General features: G+C 33.3%; 1 long non-coding RNA gene across 2 annotated transcripts in view; it reads right to left on the bottom strand.

Moving 5' to 3' along the window:
- The window catches only part of LOC134731313 (uncharacterized), a 249,071-nt gene that overhangs the window by 7,641 nt on the left and 217,948 nt on the right, over positions 1-23,482 (bottom strand). The window contains exons 3-4 of one of the 2 annotated variants that reach the window (XR_010115857.1): positions 7,826-7,892; positions 2,889-2,993 (exon numbers count right to left, since the gene is read on the bottom strand). This is a non-coding gene — a long non-coding RNA (uncharacterized lncRNA). Of the gene's footprint in view, positions 1-2,888; positions 2,994-7,825; positions 7,893-23,482 lie in introns of those variants that run through there. The other variant, XR_010115856.1, reaches the window with a different exon arrangement.

Genomic DNA, 23,482 nt, shown 5'->3' with positions numbered 1-23,482 from the left:
CAAGAAATTTATGACCAAGTCCCTAAAAGCAATTGCAACAAAAACAAAAGTTGAAAAGTGGGCCTTAATTAAACTAAAGAGCTTCTGCAAAGCAAAAGAAAGCATATACAGAGTTAACAGAAAATCTACATAATTGGAGAAAATATTCACAAACTATCCCTCTGAGAAAGGTCTAATATTCATAATCTATAAGAATCTTAAACAAATCAACCAGGAAAAAAACAAATAACTCCATTAAAAACTGGGTAAAAGACATGAACAGACACTTCTCAAAAGAAGACATACAAGCAGCCAACAAACATATAAAAAAATGCTCCAAATCACTAATCATCAGAGAAATGCACATCAAAACCATGATGAGAAATTCTCCTACTCCAGTCAGAATGGCTTAGTATTAGGAGAAATAACTAATGTAAATGACAAGTTAATGGATGCAGCACACCAGCATGGCACATGTATACATATGTAACAAATCTGCACGTTGTGCACATGTGCCCTAGAACTTAAAGTATAATAATTTAAAAAAAAGAAAAAAAAATTGCTCACAAGACTGTGGAGAAAAAAGAATGCTTATATAATGTTGGTAGGACTGTAAATTAGTTCAGCCATTGTGGAAAGGAGTTTGATGATTTCTTAAAGAACTTAAAACAGAGCTACCATTTGAACCAGCAATTCCATTACTGGGGATATACACAAAGGAATATAGATCATTATACTAAAAAGACCCATGCACTTGTATGTTCATCACTGTGCTATTTATAATAGCAATGACACGGAATTGATTAAGGTTCATCAACAGTGGATTGGGTAAAGAAAATGTTGTACATATACAACATAGAATACTATGCAGCCACAAAAAGAATGGAATAATGCCCTTTGCAGCAACATGGATGCTGCTGGAGGCCATAATCCTAAGTGAATTCATGCAAGAGCAGAAAACCAAGTACTACATATTCTCACTTATAAGTGGGAGCTATAAACGTGGGCATAAACATGAGAACAGTAGACGCTGTGGACTACTAGAGGTGAATAGGCTGGAAGGGGAGACAGGGATTGAAAAACTACCTACTGGGCACTATGCTCACTACCTGAGTCCAATATATCCATGTAACAATTCTACACATGTACCCTCTGTATCTAAAATAAAAGCTAAAATTATATTATAACAATAATAATAATTGTAACAATGTATCTAACATTTCTGAAGCACCTACTACATGTCAAGGCATATTTTAAGCACATTAAAAATAACATCTTACGGAAACCCCAGGAAAACAAGATGGCATTTCCTCCCTTTTACTTATGGATAAAATGTTCCACAAAGTTTAAAAAGTTTTTCTAAACTCATATAGCTAGTAGAGGATACAGACAGAGATACGTTAATTCTAGAGACTACCACATTAACCATACATGAAACAAAGGAAAAACTAAATCAAAAGCATATGAAATCAAGTCAGTGAGCTGTTGTTTGGGTTTAAATTCCAGAGAATCTCTTGTTTTGTTTTAATCTTAGACATGTTGGAGATATGATTTAATGCAAACAGAATATTGGTTCTTAACTCATATGGGGATATAAAACTTGATTCTACCAATTATTAGGCACTTTGGGCAATTTACCTAAACTTATTGAGCCCAAAATAACTTGAAAATTAAATGCCAATGTAAATATTGACCACCTGGAATTCTAAAGAGGATTCCATGAGATAATGAATCTATAGAATTTAATTTAGTAATTGGAAAATGACGAACAAGGAAAAACAGCTCTGTGTGTGTGTGTGTGCATCTGTGATGTATATGTGTGTATAGCATGAATTCAATATTTTGGCTTTGCACAGTTTACATGTTTAATATTTACCTTCCTGTTAGTGGCTCTGTACATTTTTGATGAGGTGAGCCCAGAGCAGATTTCTGCTCACATTAAATACATTTGATGCAGGCTGACATAATTCTTTCTTATTTGCCTATTCACTGCTATAACACAAAAATCTCATGTATTTCACAGATAGTCACTGCTGACAATCCATGCTACTTTCACAATCAGCATACATCATAATAAAGCTTAATGCCACCATTTTTAAAGTTCAGCCTTGGCCTGTTGCGCTACTTCTCTATATCCTTAAATTTTGTCTATGTCCCTAAAAGCCAAGATTAAGAGTCAACTACTTAATGTCTTATTTGTTTGATATTCCTTTGCCAAAATGAATTGTTGGATTTCTTTTGTACTCCTACCAAGTACTATTTAAATCTACATTATTTAAATTATATCTTCTTAATCAATGGAATAGTTCATATATCTGTTTTCAATTGGATTAAGTGATACTTATGGGCAAGAGAAGGTTGCTATTAATTTTCAACCACCAACTACCACAAATTCTTAATATCATAAAGATTTGCATTAAGTAAATGCTGGAGAGATACCTGTTGGTTTAAAATATGGACTGAGGCCATATACGGGTAAGCTTATGCAAGGAGTTGAAGCATATAATTTTTACACTCAGTATCCCTTTGGGAAAATGGCTTTGTTCATTTTTGGGTATCTTTGATGTAGGAAAATGATAGCACACTGGAGGGGAAAATCATATTGCGCAAGGACTGCTATAAGCATTACTAATACCTAACTTATTTCCCTGCAATGGAAGGCATGAAGTTATGCACGTGCATATTTGTGAGGAGGTATGTTTGTAAATCTTTGCACTGACAAAAAAATAGAGAGTTCTAAATATATTTTGGTGCATACCTGGCATTTTCTGTCTGAACTCAATAAGAGTGTAAATGAAATTGCACGGTCTGCCTATAAATAAGCTATATGCATAGGCCTGGAATACATATGCTGAAGTCATCAGGAAAAAAAGAAACATAGTAAATAAATTTATATTTCACTCTTAGACCTGTGGAAACGTCTGACAGTGCAAAATGTCATCTTTAATGTGGTTTACACTGACTCTATGATATCCAAAGATGAATGTCAAGCCATGGGAAAATAGAAGTAGCACCTAAAAGGAGAAAGGTAATATCTTTACTCAAACATGCTTACGTTCCAGTTATGACTGAAAATAAAACATCGCTGAACAGATTGAAAAAATAACACAGTAAGAAGGTAATATAGCTTTTGTCTTCTTGTTACTATAAAATGTCAAGTTCCTGTTGTATATACAGTATGCACATATATATGTATAAAAGGGGAACATAGGAACATAAATCTGGTATTGAAGTGGCAGAGACATAAAAGAGCTTATTTTTAACTGCAATCCCATTTAATTCTAGGCAACTAGTCAATCTCAGAATAGATTACTTTTTATGCTTCGCCATATATTTTAGGACAAGTTTCTCTAATTCATAGCTGTATCTAACCATGAAAAACCACCTAGGTAGAATCCAGACCTATTTTATGTAAAAATGTTATTGAGATATTTGGATTACATTTCTTTTCAAAGTGGCACAAAGTGGGTTATTGTTTTATTTTGAATGGCTGATTAGTATTAGGAGGAAAGCAATAATAGCCTTAAGCTCATAAAGATTTGTAAAATATGAATGAGAATGGTCTCTCTTTGGATTAAATTATATCTTTGCAGCTCTATTGGAAGTAACAGGGAACAGATTAAAGATTCAAGGCACATACGTTCTCATTAATCCTATAAACTTATCTATTTCTAAAGTTTTATTTAAACCACATCTAACACAAATGTCCGTGACTTTCACTTTGCCTAAGTCTTTGCCTCAAATCTTAGAAGGAACTAAAAAAAAGTTGCTTTCTTCATTTAGAGAATCAATTGTTATTTCACATTATTGACACACCTTTATATATTTACAGTGTAAATATACTGTACACAATTACTGTATTCTTGTAATTGTGTACAGTATATTTAAAAATATGACTGTTTCATTATTAAATGTCTACTACACTGTAATATATTAAAACCAATTAAAAATACATAAATAGAAGAAAATTGTGTCTGTTGTCATAAGTTGGTACTTTGAATGGCTTGGGATGAAGGATCAAATGAGGTAGAAGATATCATTTTTCTTAATTTCTATTTTTCTATCATATCTTTATGTGAGGTTCTTAAAATTCATTGGTCATTTTTTCCATGTTTCTGTTTTATTAATTACTCAATGTTTTTTCTTTTTTTGCATAGAGTATTCCAAACTCTTCATACTGTTTTGCTAGTGCTAAATTTGAAGTAGTTAGTTGTAAAAATTTAAAATGTATGTCAGTGGAAATTAAGCCTTCATGTTCAGAAGATAAAATGTTTCTGCCCCAAAATGGAAGAGGTAAAGTTTAATGAGATAGAATATATTTAAGTCCGTGATTATTATAGTCTTAAACATTCAGGGTTGAGGCAAATAAATTGAGCATATCTCATTGTATGTATATACACATATCCAAACATATTTGAAAAGCAGAACTCTTTAGTCATAATTTTTTCTGCAAGAAAACGATTTCTGTTCTAAAGTCAATGATGCTATAATCTTAAACAGACCACATACGAATTAAGAATGGAATGTAGAAAAACTGGATTCAACATTTTTTTCAAAAGTGGGAGTCAAATCTTCATTTTTTCTTTTGCTGTTGAATAAACCTGAGGGCAATGTGTAAATCAAGTGCACAAGGAGTATGTGTATGTGTATTTTATACAAATATATAGAGGGTTTACATTTATAGCAATTTAGAAATTCTTAATCTATTTGAAAGAAGAAAGAAGTCAGTAAATTTGGTGAGTAGGTCATCATAGAAACCTTATACTTCTTAGACCTCAACTTGGTCAAAGTTTGATAAACATTAATACTTCTTGTCCATGGAATAAGAAAGCAAATAACAGAAATATTTGTTGTATTCTATTTCTTCTTACTTTTTTTTCTAAATTAAACAAAAATGACTCAGGTTTCAGCTTGATATATAAAGAGCTTGGAAGTTGTTACTCGTGTCCGTAGGACAACAAGAAAAAAGACATTGTGCAAACTGAAAATTAACGATTTTCTTCGGGCCCATCAGAGAAGTAAAGTCACTGTGAAACCACCATTGCAGCATCTGGAGATACAGGTGAATGTAAAGAGTCACAGGTGGAATAGGCTCACCCAAAGAAGCAGCTGTTGGAGTCATAATCAGTTGGGTCCTAGCCTGTAGAAGCATTTAAACAGTGATTTTGTTGAATTGCTGAAAGGTGAATGTGGGCTAATACAAGAGCTAGGCGCTGCAGAGGTGCGCATACTCGCATGGGCTTTACATCTGAAAATCATGATGTTCTATAGGTGAAGAGCCAAGAAGGATCCCATCATGGTTCTGACAGGGTTAGCGAATGGTAATCATTGTAAAGGAAGTATTCCTAGAGTCTTCTCCATAATATTTTCCTGTTTCACCTAAGGAATAAGGGAAAGCTGAGAAGCACTGTGAATGTCACAGCCTCGGGAAGAGAGGCCCATTAAGAGAATGATAAGAGACATAAGATTACAGACTGTCTTCCCTCTCCCACACCTTAGCACCACACAAATGGAGCTCCAACATAGCAGTGTGTTGAAGATGAAAGAGTTGTGAGACACATATGCTACCTGAAGAGGAGATTTTAGGGAAAACATAAGATACAGAGGAGACAAAAACCAGACATCAGAAAAATTTGAAGGCATCAGGCACCCACAGCTACAAACATTAAATTCAGCCCAATTCCTAATCAGATAAAATAGATACCTTATGGTAAAAACATATTTACCATAGTTTATATTTCCAGACACTTCATGTCTGGCTTTCAATAAAAAATTACAAGGCTTGCTAAAATGCACATAAAACACTGTCTGAAGAGGCAAAGCACCCATTAGAACCAGACTCAGACTTGGCACAGATGTTTCAGTTATCAGACAGGAAATTTAAAATAACTATAATTAGTATGTGAAGGGCCCTAATGGACAAAGTAGATAAAATGCAAAATCAGATGAATAACATAAGCAGAAAGGAACGTAAGAGTGTCAGTGGGGATGTGTAGAAATTAGAACCCTTGTACACTGTTGGTGAGAATTTAAAATGCTGTAGCCACTACAGAAAACAGTTTGGAAGTCTCTCAAAAATTAAAAACAGAATTACCATATGATCAGAAATTCCAGTTTCAGTTATGTGTCCAAAAATTATGAAATCAGTATGACAAAGAGTTATTTTTACTTCCGTGTTCATTGCAGTCTTATTCACAATAGCTAGAATATGGAAACAATCTAAGTTGTCTATAAACAGATGCCTGGATCTAGAAAACATAGTATAAATATACAATTATATATTATTGAGCCTAAAAAAAGAAAAAAAATCCCTGCCATTTGCAACAACATGGGTGAAACTGGAGGACATTATAGTAAGTGAAATAAGTCAGCCAGAGAAGGACAAATTGTGCATGATTCCACTTATTTGAGGTATCTTTAATAGTCAAACTCTTAATAACAGAGAAAATGGGTGCTGCTAGGGCCTGAGAAATGGGAGAAATAAAGAATTGTTCAAAAAAGATAATGTTTCAGTTATGTTAAGTGAGTAAGTTCCAAAGACCTGCTGTACAGTCTCTTTAGTTAACAATACTATATTATATGCTTCTAAATTTGTTAAGAGGATAGATTTTATGTTAAGTATTCTTAGAGCAAAACAAAAAAAAGCAAAATGAAACAATCAACTACATCAACAAAAAGGGCCACATGAAAACTCTGGGAGGTGTTGTATATGTCCATTACCCTAATTGTAGAGATAACATTATGGGTATTTACATATGTCCAAAAATGAACACATATGTCATCACAATTTTCATGCATGCATTATCAAAATTAACACATTAAATATGTGTAGTTCTTTGTATATCAATTATGCTTCTAAGAAACTTTTAAAAACTAAGTGGTTATGATAAAAATAAAATACATGGTAACATAAATGAAGAATACTGTTGATGGTCTTATTAATAGATTGGACAAGACCAGCCGGGCGCGGTGGCTTACGCTTGTAATCCCAGCACTTTGGGAGGCCGAGGCGGGCGGATCACAAGGTCAGGAGATCGAGACCACGGTGAAACCCCGTCTCTACTAAAAATACAAAAAAATTAGCCGGGCGTGGTGGCGGGCGCCTGCAGTCCCAGCTACTCGGAGAGGCTGAGACAGGAGAATGGCGTGAGCCCGGGAGGCGGAGCTTGCAGTGAGCCGAGACTGCGCCACTGCACTCCAGCCTGGGTGACAGAGCGAGACTCCGTCTCCAAAAAAAAAAAAAAAAAAAAAAAATAGATTGGACAAGACCAAAAAAAATCCGTGAGCTTGAAGATAAGCTGATTAAAAAAATTCTCAGTCTGAACTGCAAACATAGAAATGTATGTTAAAAAGAGAACTGTGATACTACTTTGAAGGGTGTGACATAGGCATAATTGGAACACTAAAAGAAGAAGAAAGTGAGAATGGAGTAGAAGAAATATTTGAAGTAACAATGGCCAAGGATTATTCAAAATTAGTGACAAACATCAAACTGAGATTCAGAAAATTAGAGAGCTTAGAGAATAAATACAAAAAAAGTAATTGTGTGAATATTATATTCAAACTCCAGGAAACCAAAAACAAAGAAAAAAAGTCTTATAAGAGAAGAATGTAGAAATAAGTACAATAAATAAAATATAGAAAATACGTAAGAAAACATCTTGACCATAGAGGAACAGACTTTTCAACATAAAGCATGCAACGAATAAGTGGTAGTCAACTATTTCATGTTAACAAAATAAAATAAATAACCTAGAATAATATGTCAGTGAATATTTCCCTCAAAATTGAAAAATAAATATATGCATTCTAGAACAGACACTGAAAGTATTCATTGACAACATACCTGTGCTATAAGAAATGTTAAAAGGAGTCCTTCAGACAGGTCAATAATATAAGTCACAAACTTGTGTCTACATAGAAAATGAAAGAGAATCAGAGAAAGAATAAATCAAGGTAAGATAAAATCTTTTTCTCAATGTTAAATTATCTAAAGAATGACTGTGTAAAGTAATAATAACAATAACAATGCATCGAGTAATTATAGTATATAAGTAAGTGAAATAAGTGACAACAATATCCAAGGGTCTGGAGGAAGAAATTGGAAAAAAAATATTGTATAAGCTTATAATCAAAGGCAACAACACACCCACACACACATACAGGCACACACATACACAAACATCTAAAAAGGCAATTATAATAGGTATGCCCAGAGAGGATATAAAATTGAAACATGTGAAACACTCAAAACAAGGGAAGGCAGAAAGAGAAACTGATCAAAAACAACAAATGAAAAACAGCTGCAATTATGGGAGATACTAATCTACCTATATCGAAATAATAACTTTAAATGTGAATGGTCTAAATATACCAATTACAAATATAAATCGTTCAGCTGTGGACAAGCTTCAACAACAACCACAAAAGGTATAAATTGTTAGAGTGGATAAAAACAAGAACCACTGTGTGCTGAGTACGAGCATCTCTTTACATGTAAAGAGATTCGTAAGTAAAATTAAAAGCACAAAGGAAAATATACCGTACTAACACCAACTAGAAGAATGCTAAAGAAACTATATTAGTTTCAGACAGGGAAGTCTTTAGAACAATGAAAATTATCAGGGACAAATAAAGCCATTACCTAATATGTGAGGCAAAAAAACTGATGAAATTCCAAGGAAAAAAAAACAGATACTTTATTATAATTGGAGACAGTAACACCTCTTCTTTTAGTTAAAAAATAAGTAAGAACATAGTTGATCTATATATAGCACTATAAATAACTTGACCTCTTTGACATTTATAGAATTCTTTATTTAATAACAATCACATATATATTATTATCAAGATTTCATGAAACATTTATACACATAGACCATATTCTGGGCCACAAAACACACCTGAAAAATTGTGCATATATTATTGTTCTATTATAAAGAAACATGCATGCATGTGTTTATTGCAGCACTATTCACAGTAGCAAAGATGTAGAGTCAACCTAAATGCTCATCAATGATAGACTGGATAAAGAAAATGTGATACATCTACACCGTGGAATACTATGCAGCCATAAAAAGAAATGAGATTATGTCCTTTGCAGGAACATGGATGAAGCTAGAGACCATTATCCTTAGCAACCTAATCGGGAAAAGAAAACAAAATACCACATGTTCTCCCTTATAAGTGGGAGCTAAATGATGAGAACACATGGACACAAAGAGGAGAACAACACACGCAGGGGCCTATAGAAGGATGGAGGGTGGGAGGAGGGAGAGGACCAGGAAAAATAACTAATTGGCACTGGGCTTCATACCTGGGTAATGAAATAATCTGTATAACAGACCCCCATGACGCAAGTTTACCTGTGTAACAAACCTGCACATGTACCCCTGAACTTAAAAGTTAAAAAAATAAAAAATCTAAAATCAATAATGTAAGTGTTACGAACAGAATGCTGGAGTCCCTGCAAGATTCTTATGTTCAAACCCTAAACCCAGCATGACTGTATTTAAAAATAGGGCTACTGAGGAAGTACTTAGAGTTAAATGAAGTCATAAGACTGGGACTTTGATTCAGTAGGATTAGTGTTTTTACAAGGAAAAACAACACAGAGTTCTCCTTCTTTCTGTGACAGTGCACAAATAAGAGGTCTACTGAATTTGTGTTAATTTGTTAGAATAATCATAAGGACTTAATAAAATGAGGAAGTAGGCATACTTCTCCTCCAATTGGGAACAAATAAAGCTATCCTCTCTGACCACCTGTTTTCAGTATCATATTAGAAATCTTTTCCAGTGCAGCAGGACAAAAAAAAAAAAAAAGGGAATAAAAGGTGTACCAACAGGGGAGAAAAAATAAGAATGTCTTTGTTTGCAGATAATATAATTATTTATATAGAAAATCTCCAACTATATATATATATATATTGCAAAACATACATCTAATAAAGAATTGGTAGGCAAAATATAGAAAGGGCATAAGGGCATTGAAAACTCAACAAGAATAAAGTAAACAACACTATTAAGAGGGACTATATATATATACACACATATATATAAATCCTGACATTAATAAGCAAGTATAGCAAAGTTTCAGGATATATGGCCAATATACAAAGTTAAATTGTTTCCCAATATATTAGTAATGAACAATTGGAATTTGATATAAAGCTAGAGGTTACCAAGATGTGGTGATATTAAAAATAAATAAAAAGGAAAACAAACACATCAGTAAAGTCACAGAATAGAGATGCTAGAAATAGAACCACATGAATATAGTCAATTGATTTTTGTCAAAGGAGAAAAAGCAATTAGATAGAGATAGAATAGTCTTTTCCACAAGTAATTCTGGAACACTTGGCTGCCCACTGGAAAGAAATGAGCAGATACCTTATCCCTTTCACAAAAATTAACTAAAAACTGATAATAGATCTGAATGTAAAACACAAAGCTATGAAATTTCTAGATGAAAACTTAGAAGAAAAATTAGACAACCTTAGGTTTAGTGATGAATTTTTAGATATATCACCAAAAGCATGTTCTGCAAAAAGAAAAATTAATGGTTGACTTTATTAACATTTAAAACTTCTGGTCTATAAAAGACACCATCATAAGAATCAAAAGAGAAACCACAGAACAGAAGACAATATTTGCAAAACATACATCTAATAAAAAATTGGCATACAAAATATAGAAAGGGCATTGAAAACTCAACAAGAATAAAGCAAACAACACTATTAAAAGGGACAGAATATATAAACAGAAACTTCACCAAAGAAGATATGCAAATAGAACATATATATAGGAAAAGATAGCATCATTTGTCATTACGAAACTGCAATGTAAAACAGCAATGAGTTACCAGTACGCACTTAATAGAATGGCTAAAATCCAAAATATCTCACAACAACAAATGTTGGTAAGGATATGGAGCAAAAGTATCTCTCATTCATTAATAGAGGGAAAACAAAATGATAAAAAAAAATTGGAAGAAATGTTGACATTATTTTTAAAAATTTAAGCATTGTCTTATCACATAAACCAAACTGATTTGAAAAGTCACGTCCACACACAAAAACCTGTGTGTGAATTTCATTTCAGTATAATTGATCATCTTCAACAATAGAAGACAGCGAAACTGTTCCTCAACAGGTGAATGGATAAACAAATGGTGGTACATCCATATCATGGAAAATTATTTAATAATAAGAAGAAATAAACTGCTAAGCCACATAAACATATAGACGAATATGAAATTCATACTGTTAATTGAAATTAGCCAGTCTGAAAACACTGCATGTGGTATAATTCCAATTACATGACATTCTGAAAAAGGCAAATCTATAGATATATTAAAAAGATCAGTGCTTGCCAGGGATGTAGGGGAAGAAAGGAGAGGCTTAATAACTGAAACACAGGGAATATTTTAGAGTGATGAAACTTCTGTGTATGATGCTGAAATTTTGTATACATAAGAGTATGCATTTGTCAAAATCTGTAGAATTTTAATACACAAAATGTAAACCTTAGTGATTACAAATAAAATTATTCAAGTGATACTGAGATCCCAGGAGGCCATGCAGAATGTCACAAAACAACTTAAATGTAGTCCAAATAAATGTATGAATTTATCTCACTGAGATGAGGTGGCTGGGGGAAAAGGTGCTAACCTAAATAACTTTGGAAATACTATTTGATAATGGAATAGAGTTGTAGATATTGGTAAGGCCTCATTTTTACCTGAATATAGGTACATATTGTTGCATATAGAAATATTTATGAATATGTGTTTATACATGGTTTATTAGGTACACATATTTGCTTGTTTGAATTTTTAACTGAGAGCTCCTGAAAGCAGTGCCACACCAGTAGCAATGAGCACATCCAGAATCTCGATTCTAGGATTGGGGTAGGAAATGTACAGGATAAATCTGAAGCATCTTGCAGTTCTAGAAATTTAGGAAAATCTAAATAAGGAAATCAAACACATACACTCAATTTTACATGTATATATATTATAGCTTTCTACATGTTAGCAGCCCCTTTACCTATAGTAATTGCCTAGGCTCTGAAGTTAGCGTGTCTGGACTTCAATCTCAATCTCCTTCTCTATCTAAAAAGTGATGCTGGAAATTTTGCTCAATTACTCTGTGCTTCATTTCATTTGCATAATTGGAATAATAATGTTTTACTTCATAGGCTTAAATGAATATTAATGTTGATAATTTTTATTAGTAGTGCAATGCCTTTCTCCAAAAAAGTCTTAAATAAATTTTCTGAATACTATTTATATCTGTTTTATAAGTTTGAATCATACTATATAGTGTTGTGAAACCTGATTTTTCAATTTAATGTTTAAAAATAAACACTAAGTTATTTGCAATATATTAAAAACCAGAATGAGTACACAAAAACATTTGATTTTCTTTCAATAATTCATATTCTTATAACTACATTCAATGCAAGATGAAACAAACTTTTTCTATTTTCCACTATAAACTTCCCTACTATAAGGGCAAGGAAATAAAATTCCAATTCATATCAGTCCTAATAGGTACATTTAGTAAATGTAGAATACTAACTTCATTATTTCAAAGGATCTTGTTTCAAAGCCTATTTAATTTCTGTTTGTAGAATTAAGTTACCATTGTTGTGCTGAGACTAACAGAGTAGCCTGAAGAAAACTGCCAGGAGGTTAATTACCAAGTTTCCTTGAAAATCAATAAATTATTATTTTCAGCCGCCTTTTCCACTAAGGAAGCCCTTGGGGTATTTATTGCATGAGGAGCATTACTATTAGCATGTTTTTATTTTCTCTGAAAAGCTTCATAGTCCAAATGAAATTTGCTTCTTAAAGGAGAAAGTAAAACACATTTGTAAATCACAACCAAGCACTTCTAAAATAACACTTTCAGTTCACAATACACTTACATACTTAAAAATGTTGTGAATTTAAAACTAAAGTTACCTGTATTTGTTTCAAAGGACAATACATCATTACATGTTTTAAGTATAATTCTCACTCTTTTCTCTCAATGTAATAACCAAAGCTTTAAAATACAGTATTCAAATCAATTTAAAAATTCAACAAGAAAGTTGAATTTTATGATTAATTAGCATTCTGAATGTTTTTAGGGCATATAAAAGAGGCTACCTATTACAATGATAGAGTTTGAATTGTGTCTAAAGGTCTTTTAAATGTGTTATCACTCAGTACATTTTCCTTGCCCACTAAAACTTGGTTATTGGTGGGCACTTTTACCATGAATATCTTGAGCTTGGCTTCCCAATGCTTCTTAACAGTTCTCCAGGCAACCACTCTCAATATATCATCCTTAGGACTCAGGATGAATTTTATTTATCATTCTGTATTCCATCCAATTCTTTCTCTGTCACATATACTTCTGAGGATGTCATCCTGATTCTGCTTGGACATTTCCAGGAATGAAGAACTCATTACAAGATACGACAACATCATCCATTTGAGGAAAGTTTCATATAGTGAGTTGTTATTTGTTAGTATAAACCAAAAGTAACTGAACCATTATTTCCCGTCAATGAAGCAAATTCACTTTCTTCAGATGATTAAAACAAAAATTGAATCTCTTTCTGAAAAGAGTAAATTTACTGCAAAAGAAGCGTGAAAGTTTTGTAGATGTGTACACACAAGAAGTAAATAGAAATGGCTTCAAGAGCTTGCTAACCTTGGCAAATTCTGGCTTTATCTCAACAGATAATGGTGAATTACACAGTGAAGAAATTCATCCCATGAACCTACACAGTACAATATTGAAATAGGAATAGGCTAATCACAATAACAAGGACGACAAATGGTCAGGACATGAGGATCACTGGGCCAGGTAATTTTGAAATACAGGCAGGGAAATATTGCTAAGTCCTTCTCCCTGCGAGAAGAAAATATTCTTTTCTTTCTGGACCTAGTGCTCCATGGGAATGGCTTCCAAATTCATCATTGTGTATCATGCTTACCTACATTTTCTCTGATTCAGGTTCTTTCCTTTGATATATAATCCCCTTTTCACAATAAATTGTTCATCTTTTATTTCTCAGTGTGCTTCTTAACAGTAGAAAGTTGGAAGCCTGAAGTCCTTTTGCTTCCCCTGATTTTTATTAAGTTTTTAAATTGTCTTTTTCTTTTTGCTCTAAGCTGGTAGTTCTTTTGCCAGTCTAACTTTATTAAAACTTTATAAGTTTCTTATATGTCTGTTGTGAGTTCACTCCATGTTCCAAAAGCCACATCTGTATTATATCTCTCTATCTTCCTCTACATATCAGGCTGATGAGAGGCAACACCCTTAGGATTCTTACAAGCCCTTAATAAGATTCTTAAAGCTAAAAACCTTGATTCGATTTTTAATACCAGATATAATTTCACTTTGTGAATCTTTACATGCAGAAGAGACTAAGGATTTGAGTATTATTCAGGAAGACCTAGATCTTGTCTCTTTTCTCTAAATTTTGGTTGCAGATTAAAGAATTTCTTTATTAGATCATTTCTCTCCTTGTCCCAGGTTGCTAGGGTAAATCGATTGACATTTAGATTAAAACATTCTGCCTGATTCATTAGTCAGATGTTCAATAACTTAAATATATATTTAATTTCTCAGAATAGCACAGAAAACCATTTTGCTAATTGTTTTACCACTATTCTAATAGTTGTTCTTTCTCCAAAATGTTAAAACATATTTTTCTCCATTTCTCCAGTTGTTATAAAGTGAGCATCAGTTTTTCAACATATGCTAACAATTTTCCTGCCACATTTCCAGCTTCTTCGTGGTTCCAGCCAATGCCAGGTGGTTTACATTTTTGTTTTGCTGGCTTAAAAAAATTATGAATTAATTCTCACAGCTCCACAGGTTGTCAGAGCCTGTTTTCTGATGTGGGCTGGTTCAGCTGGGGCCGGATGGTCCCAAGTGGCCTCATTCAACTATCTGGAATAGACAGCCTGGTTGGTGTGAGGGAAAAACTTTATTCACATATCTTGTGATTAACTGTGTCAACTGGGGCAATGGCTAAATGTGTCTCATTATTCAGCAGTCTATCTATCTCAGCTTTTCTCACCAGCTGGGAAAAAGTTGCTAGTGCAAAACAAGGCAACTCTGTTGGAAAGCAGTTCTCCTTGGGCTTTCTCAATAACACCAATCTGTTGCTTTCTGGCATCTGATGACAGTTATCTTTTCAACTGTTAAGTGAATGGCATATATATTGGGGTTTTTGCTTGACAGCACCCAAATTTGATTTATTATTTTTCTTAAGTTAGGTAACTCTTGTAACAACCAAATAGAAAATTTCAGAAACCTTTCAGAATATAGTTTAGTTTCCCCTCAAGTCATAGTATGAACCAATGGGAAAGAAAGTAAAAATTGTATTCCAAGCTGTATTTCAAGGACAAAAAATTACCATCAATCCCAGTGCCCAGTTATCTAGGACTTTGGAACTTTTCACTTGTGACTTTTTAAGTGAAGTTTGTAAGTTAAGGTCAGTGTAGTAAAGTATAGCATAATGAGAAGTACTCAAGCCAGAATGGCAGAAAGATTAGGTTTATTACACACAAATATCTGAGAGAAGAGGACAGGCTGCATCATAAGGCCCACAGGAAGGGAGGTGGGGGATATCTAGGATAAAGGAGCTTAACGAGTATGTGGGAAGCAAGAGGGAGAGATGGGTTCCTATGGGCCAAAGACTATTGGGATCTAAGGCATTATAGAGATGTGTTTCCTATGAGAGGATTGGTTGGATAATTTAAAGGGAGCTCAAAGCTAAGCTCAGAAACTCAGGGGTTACGTTACCAGGTTCACCAGGCCCAAAGTAGAATGAAGGTTATCAAGTGGTTTAGGATATAGGACCTTATCTACCTAGAACATGAAAACAGGAATTATTTGGAGACTACCTCAAAGTATGCAAGTCAATGGTGACAAGCCAGGGATAAGACAAGAAGATGAATGCTGAGGCAATATTAATATGAACGAGAGTTATAATACCAGTATAGCTTCTGAGTGTGATTCACAACAAGAAAGACAGGGTCCATTCAGAAGGCATAGATACACTTAACCACTTTACACTAGAGGGGGAATATTTGCTGGACAGTACAGGAAGATGAAATTGTTATCATTTATGAACAATTACTTAGAATTTACCATATTACCTCATTAATAATAAAACAAAACTATGATGTAATTAATGCACATTTATTTTGTTTTCATAATTTTAATATATCCAATATATTTTGTCTATCCATTAAAAAGGTCTCATTTTCAATGTTTGGATAAAGTTGAACATGCATATATTTTACATATACTTAAAAAGTATTGATTCTTTTCTTTACACACATAATGACTTTGAAAGGACGATGCTACATAAATCATGTACATTTTAGCTTGGTTATATTGGAAAACAGCTAAAAACTCTGCTATATAAGGCAATTTTGTTTTTTATTTTTCCTTGAAAGTCAAAACATTTATCAGAATATTGGTAAGAAGAGAGTAAGGTACAACATTTTTTACACATGCATTATGTAATAATATGCTCATAATAATTGACCCTTAGGGAAAGCCAGTAGTCTGAATATCCATGGATTATTGTGGAAGCTATTGACAAATGAGAAAGGAGAGTGCCATGGCAGACACATTTAGGTATTTAAGACCTTCAGTTCATAACCTCTGTGGGAGTGATTTGATTTATGGGCTTTATTTATCCCTGAATGATATAATGCTTTACTTACTGCCTAGAAATGTCTGGTTCTTAATCTTGCCAAAAAAAAAATCCTATTTTATTATTTTGCAAATTTCTGTTTGTGTTTTCTGATTGTATTTTTAAGGATTTGTATATTTATTCAGTGCAACCACTCCTAGTTTTTAGACCCCCAATTATGGTTGCTTTTTTAAATCAGACAATTATGTTTAGTATTCCTGTGTTTTTGAAGCTACATTTTAATCTTAGCTTTTTGTGTTAAACTTTTTCAGTAGGAAGTTATTTGAACTTTACTGTGCTATAAACACATAGATGAGGAAAATAACTTTTAAAATTACCTTTAGAAACTCTTAGATATTGTAGGTATAAATATATGTTTTTCTTAACTGTAGCTGAAGATACTGCTTTACTATCCTGAATTAATATCTTCTTTTCAAATGGGTATCTCTATTTGAAAAAAAATGAAAAGATCCATATTGTGCTTAAATCCGTCATGTTCCAAAGAGCTTTACAACTAATGGTTATGGTTCTTAAAAGGCGCCGTTATCAAATATCAGAAGATAGGGTTTGTTTGTTCAAGTTTAAATGCGGCATGTACTATTGGAGAATTGAATTTTTGCAAAAGTTAAAAAAAGAAATATTGGGCTCAAGATTTCTATGCCTACAAGTATTGAGATTTCTACAGCTTTACAAATACAACTTCTAAATCAATTAGAAACTAATTAGGATATATTCTCTTTTTCATAAATGAAGGCACTAGAAATTCAGTAAAATTACTTGATCGATGATTTTGGATTATTGGTATTCTACATGCAAATGCTGAGATTTCAGTTTACTTGAACTTAATTTAAAAGGCAATTATTTGAGAAAATACTAATTCTTCTCTTATATTAAACTTGTTGCTGTGTTTTAGGGGAATATTTTACACAATAAAACACAAGGCAATTATAGAGCTTTTTTTTTAAAGAAAAAAAGCCTCTTGATTTGAGAAAGTATAACTAAAAAGCAAGAATTGAAGTTTCCAGCTTTTAATATGTAGCTAAATGTGGTAATATACAATTGTGCATAGAAATAGGAACAGGGCTGAACCTAGTCATTTGAAACTGTCTCACTTGTATCAATAAACAGACATATGCTCCACTAAATTATACCCTAACTATTGTTTTTTTCTTACTCACTAATAGCATTAAAGGAAAGAACAGAGCTATTAAAAGATGAAGAGTGAATGTGATGTAAGGAATTGTAAAACTTTGGTGCAATAGATATGCATTACTCACCTACATGATTTTCTGTATCCAAATCACATATATTTGTACATATCTTACCTTTCTAAAATTTTGTTTTTGAATGTGCATTTATGCTAAATATGTATGAATAAAAATCCCAAAATATATAAAAAATTTTATTTTAAAATTATATGTCTTATGAACGTAACTGACAGAAATATTTAATAACACTTGAGAAATAAAAAGGATGATGGAACAGATGAAATTCAATGGATTTAAATTACTGTTTTGGTCTTTAATATTTGTAAATAATATAGAAAATAAGGTGATATTTTTAAAAGTATATGTGTGTGCTTTTCCGTAATAGTTATGATAAAGTTATAAATAATTTGGTATTTTTAATTGAAGCATTCTACAAATTGGTGTGAGAATCACACACACAAAAGTACCACACACACACACACACATAGAAAAACTGACTACTTTTTATTCTGGCTTATAGTGGAAGAAAACTTGTGGTTATTGAGTTTTTGACCTCTGGAAAGTTTGCCTAGTTTTTGCCTAGCCACATGTAAGCTTGCTCACTGAAAGTATTTTTGTCTAGCACCACTGAAATGAGTCCTTGTCCTGCTAATCAAGCATTTCTAACTGTACGACCCTCATTGTTTCAAAATGCCGATTCAAATATCTAAGTGCCAGTGTGAATGCAATTCATCTGAGTCATTACATGACGAATTTCATAAACAGCAGACATGTTCAATCTACATGGTGGCATAGTAACAATCTGCTTCATTCACTCTGTAATTACCATCTGTTTTTACTGATGTGGTAGAATTTGCCAATGTCATATAAATGACACCTGGGGATGCTTATAATTAGCAATACTGTACGTGGTATATTGTTATTAATGACATATTATATACATATTCAGGATGGCTCATAAATTTTGGAAATTTCATTATTGAACATTATAATTATTCCACTTGAAAATTATGCTTAATATTAATCACTCAAATCCTTTTATTCTTTTTAAATATTGTCAAATTTTGTTTTCATTTATAAGAAATTAATGCACATCTAGTAACTATATATCATGTTTTTAAAATTGTGTCATTTATTCAATCAACACTTGCAGACTATGTAGGTGCCTGGCCTCAAATAATGCACTAAAGATATAAAAAATACAATTTTAAGCCCTTACTTTCAAGGAATTAATATCTTTGTAGAGTGCAGATAATAATGAAATCAATTTATTTATAATTCAGGTATGCGATCTGAAACAGAGGCAATTTTATGCGCTTTAGGGTAGCAGTCAGGTGCATCTTCTTAAAGAAGGTGATAAATATATGAATCTTCCTAACATAGCTAATGTTAGGTGCCAACTTGGCTAGGCTATGGTGTCCAGTTATTTGGTCAAACATTAGTCTAAATGTCGCTGTGAAGGTATTTTGTACATGTGATTAATAATTGCAATTAGGGCCAGGCACGGTGGCTCACGCCTGTAATCCCAGCACCTTGGGAAGCCAAGGCGGGCAGATCACGAGGTCAGGAGAATAAGACCATCCTGGCCAACAAGGTAAAACTTCATCTCTACTAAAAATACAAAAATTAGCTGGGTGTGGTTGTGCACGCCTGTAGTCCCAGCTACTTGGGAGGCTGAGGCAAGAGAATTGCTGGAACCCAGGAGGCAGAGGTTGCAGTGAGCAGAGATTGCACCACTGTACTCCAGCCTGGTGACAGAGCAAGACTCTGTCTCAAAAAAAATAAAAATAAAAAATTACAATTAGTTAATTATGTTTATTTATCTGTTATCTGTATGAGAGAGAGATTTATTTGAGAAATTGTTTTATATAATTGTGAGGACTTGGATTCTGAAATCTGTAGTGTAGGTCAGCAAAATGGGAACTCAGGCAGGAATTTTATGTTACAGTCTTGAAGCAGGGTTTATTAATTTTCCAGTAAATCCCAGCTTTTTCTCTCAAGGCCAACTTATTGGATGAGTTCCACCCATACTACAAAAGGACATCTACTTAAAGTATCTCTCTCTCTTTCCTTCTCCCTATGTGTGTATATCTCTCTTGATTACGTGTAGGGAGAGAGAGAAAGAATAGAAAACAGAATCAGTATGATGGAGATACACACACACACACACACATACACATCCTGGATAACCTAAACTGATACAGATTTGATCCTGAGATGTTGGGGTGCTGCTGTAACAAACACCTGAAAAGGAAAAAAAGGAGAAGTGGCTTTAGAATTGAATAATGATAGAGACTGGAAGAATTTGAAGCATCTGATAGAAAATATGTAGATTGCGTTGAAGAGACTGTAGAAATATGGATGCTAAAACAGTATCGGTGAGGGCTCAGAAAGAAGTGAGGAGACATGTAGAGAAAATTTCTGTTGCCTTAGAGAATACATAGATCATTATGAAAAGAATGTTTTCGGTGAAGGATATAGAAATAAGAAATATGTTATTGAAAATTGAAGGTGATCCATGTTTATAATGGCAGACAACTTTTCTGAAAATATTACTCAAAGAAGATATGTTGTAATCTTAAATCCCCAATACCTGAACGTGTGATCTTACTTGGAAATAGGGTCATTGAAGATATAATTACTTCCATTGAGATTAAGTCATAATAGATAAAGCTGGCTGCCTAACCCAATATGACTGTGTCCTCCTAAGAAGATATCCATGTGAAAACAGAAAGCCACCCACAAAGCCACATACCCGAAGGCAGAGATTGGAGTCATGAAGTTATAAGCCAAGATACACCAAAGGTTGCAGCAAACAGCCAGAAGCTAGGAAGAGGCATGGAAGATATCAGTACAGATTTCATAGGAAGCAAGGTCCTGATGACACCTTAATCTCAGGGTTTTAGTCTCCAGGACAGTGTGATAATAATTTCTGTTGTTTTAAATTACTCAGTTTGTTGTACATTGTTAACAACAACCTCAGGAAACTAATACAATTTCAATACTATAGATTTTTTGAAGCTACATACAAAATAACAAGTGAAAAGTAAAGTCATGAATTTCTAAGAGAGACATAAGGGTAAGAAAATTCACTTTAAAGGTGCTATATATTCTTTATCATGAGCATGTAAAATAGAAACTCTCCTTAGTTAAGACAATTTTAGACCTGACAGGATGATACCAGGTTCTAAATTCTTGCCATCACGAACCAAAGAAGCAATTTATAGAAAGTGGTTGTAAAAAGTGAATTATTAAACCTGTCATTGTTGGGGGTAGGGGTACTGGTTTAGAGTCTAGGAAGAGACCAAGAGACATCAAGAAATAAGTTAATGTAAGAGTGCTAATCATTTTGATATGCATAAGGACCTATAAGATAGCGTGTTTAGATAATACATATTTCAGCTCTAATATATTTTGTAGAGTAACCATAGAAAATGGCATACTTCAGGGCTCAGCTGTCCAATTCTTCAGTTTCATTTGTTGTTGACAAACGTAACTTACTGATATTCAGCTGAAATGATGAATGGCTTGGACCATTCATAATGGCTTCAATTACATGTGTGATGCTTTGCTGAAGATGGTTGGGAGAAGGCTAGATCTGGCTAGATCCTTCTCCCTGTTCATGTAGTCTCAGAGTTTGTCAGTCTTGTCTTTCTAGATGGGGATTTGAGATCCTTACACAGAACTGAAGGCTCCATTAAAGAACAATGCAGAAGCTGGCTTTTTTTTTTTTTAAATACTAGGCCAGAAACTCTCACAGCATTTCTTCTGTACTCTACTAGTAAATAAGAAATAGGCCAGCACAGATGGAAGGCGAGGAGAATTAGACACATCTCAATTGGAGAATGTTAAAGAGTTTGTGGTCATTTTTAATCTGACATAATCTGCCATCTGGTCACAAATTCTTTTTCCATGTTTCACCCTCCTCCCATGACCTATAAAGTTTCGTATTAGTATGTTATCTTCCCCTATTTCAGGAAATCACATCTAAATCAGGTCCAAGTATGGATGAGTCTCCTTCAGTGTGGTCCCATATGTATGATTTTTCTCAATATAAAAACTTGTGAACTGAAAAACAAGTTACACACCTCTTATATACCCAATAAACAATAGTAAGGCATTCATAGGATAATTTAAATGGTTACTTCCATTAACATAGCAGTGGCTCTGGGTGATGTTAGGCAAATAGTAATCATTGATTCACTGCGATGCTGACATCCAGCTAAACATGTGTTGTCAATTCCTTGATTAGGGTTTATTCCTCCTCCCAGAGAAAGAATCTGTATAGATCTTGGCTGCAGGCTCTGAATTTTGTTTCCACTTTATGAGTCACCCTTTATTTTTTCATAAGAAATAGACTATGTTTCCAGGTAAGTATATTTGAGCTGCTTCTAATTGTAGTACATGCCGGGTTCAAAGGCTTCTTTTTATGTTATGCTAGCTCTGTATCTTTTAGTTCAAGATTATAGCATACCTTTTAAAAGACTATGAGATTCTTGTATTGTTGTACTTCACTTCATTAGTCAAAAGCCACACCTTCGATTCTTTCTGAAACAGTACTTCTTATATATATTGAGCTGAAATACCGGGTGTTCTGGAAAAATACCCTTAATATCTTAAAACAATTTTGTCTTGTTTCTGTAACACTGTTAGAAGTCCTTTTATCTAGAAGAGACATTCTAAGAGTCATGCCCTAATGCTCTTAAGTCAAGAGTCAAGAAAATGTTACTATGTCCCAAACTTCTGGGGAAATGACAAGAATACTTTCATTCTTGCCTCCAGAAGCAGCATGAAGTGTACCTATCATTTTCTGCAGTGCAGCAGGGATGTAGCTGAGAGCAAGATGACAGTTTTCTTTCTTGGTAAGCACCTTTTAATATTTCCAAAAGATTCTATACATGTCTTTCACGTGACTTTGGAGAAGTAGGTGGTACCTCATAGAGAATAGAGGACATTGACACATTATTCTCAATTCCACAATTTCCTTAACAATATTCTTTCATATAAATTTCTAGGCTGCTTATATGCAATTAGAGATGAGTAATGGGTATATATAGTCAAACATCTGTGTGGCCTATCCCATAATAAGGAATCTAAGGATGCTACTAGCATCAATATTAGAACCCTCGGGGTATTTTTTTTTGTTTTTTTGTGCTTGGCTTTGAGGCTTTATGTTACCTGACTTTCTGGGACCACTGAAAATGCCACCTTCAACACTCTCTTACATACCTTAATATCTCCTTTTCTTTCATCAAATATTATATTATAAGGTGACTACTTTGGTAAACAAATATAGTTTGTGATATGCTTAATTATCTTCTTCCAACTATAAAGGTAATCTATAATTTGTTAAGTAATGTCATGCATCATGAATTGTTGTAGGTGCTGGCATATGTATAAACACAACAACATATTTTCAAAAGTCTTATTAATATGTAATGATATTTCTACTTTATGAATAACAAAGCTGTAGATTTGGAGATATTAAATTATTACTAAGGTCATATAACTCCTAATTATCAAAGCTAAACATTTTTCTCTTTACCATATTTGTTCATGCAATTTTAAATTTAAAGGATTTGC

This window comes from Symphalangus syndactylus, chromosome 15 (assembly GCF_028878055.3).
Source record: "Symphalangus syndactylus isolate Jambi chromosome 15, NHGRI_mSymSyn1-v2.1_pri, whole genome shotgun sequence".
Lineage (NCBI taxonomy): Eukaryota > Metazoa > Chordata > Mammalia > Primates > Hylobatidae > Symphalangus > Symphalangus syndactylus.
Note: the sequence above shows the minus strand (reverse complement) of the source record. Positions and strands in the feature narration are given on the sequence as shown.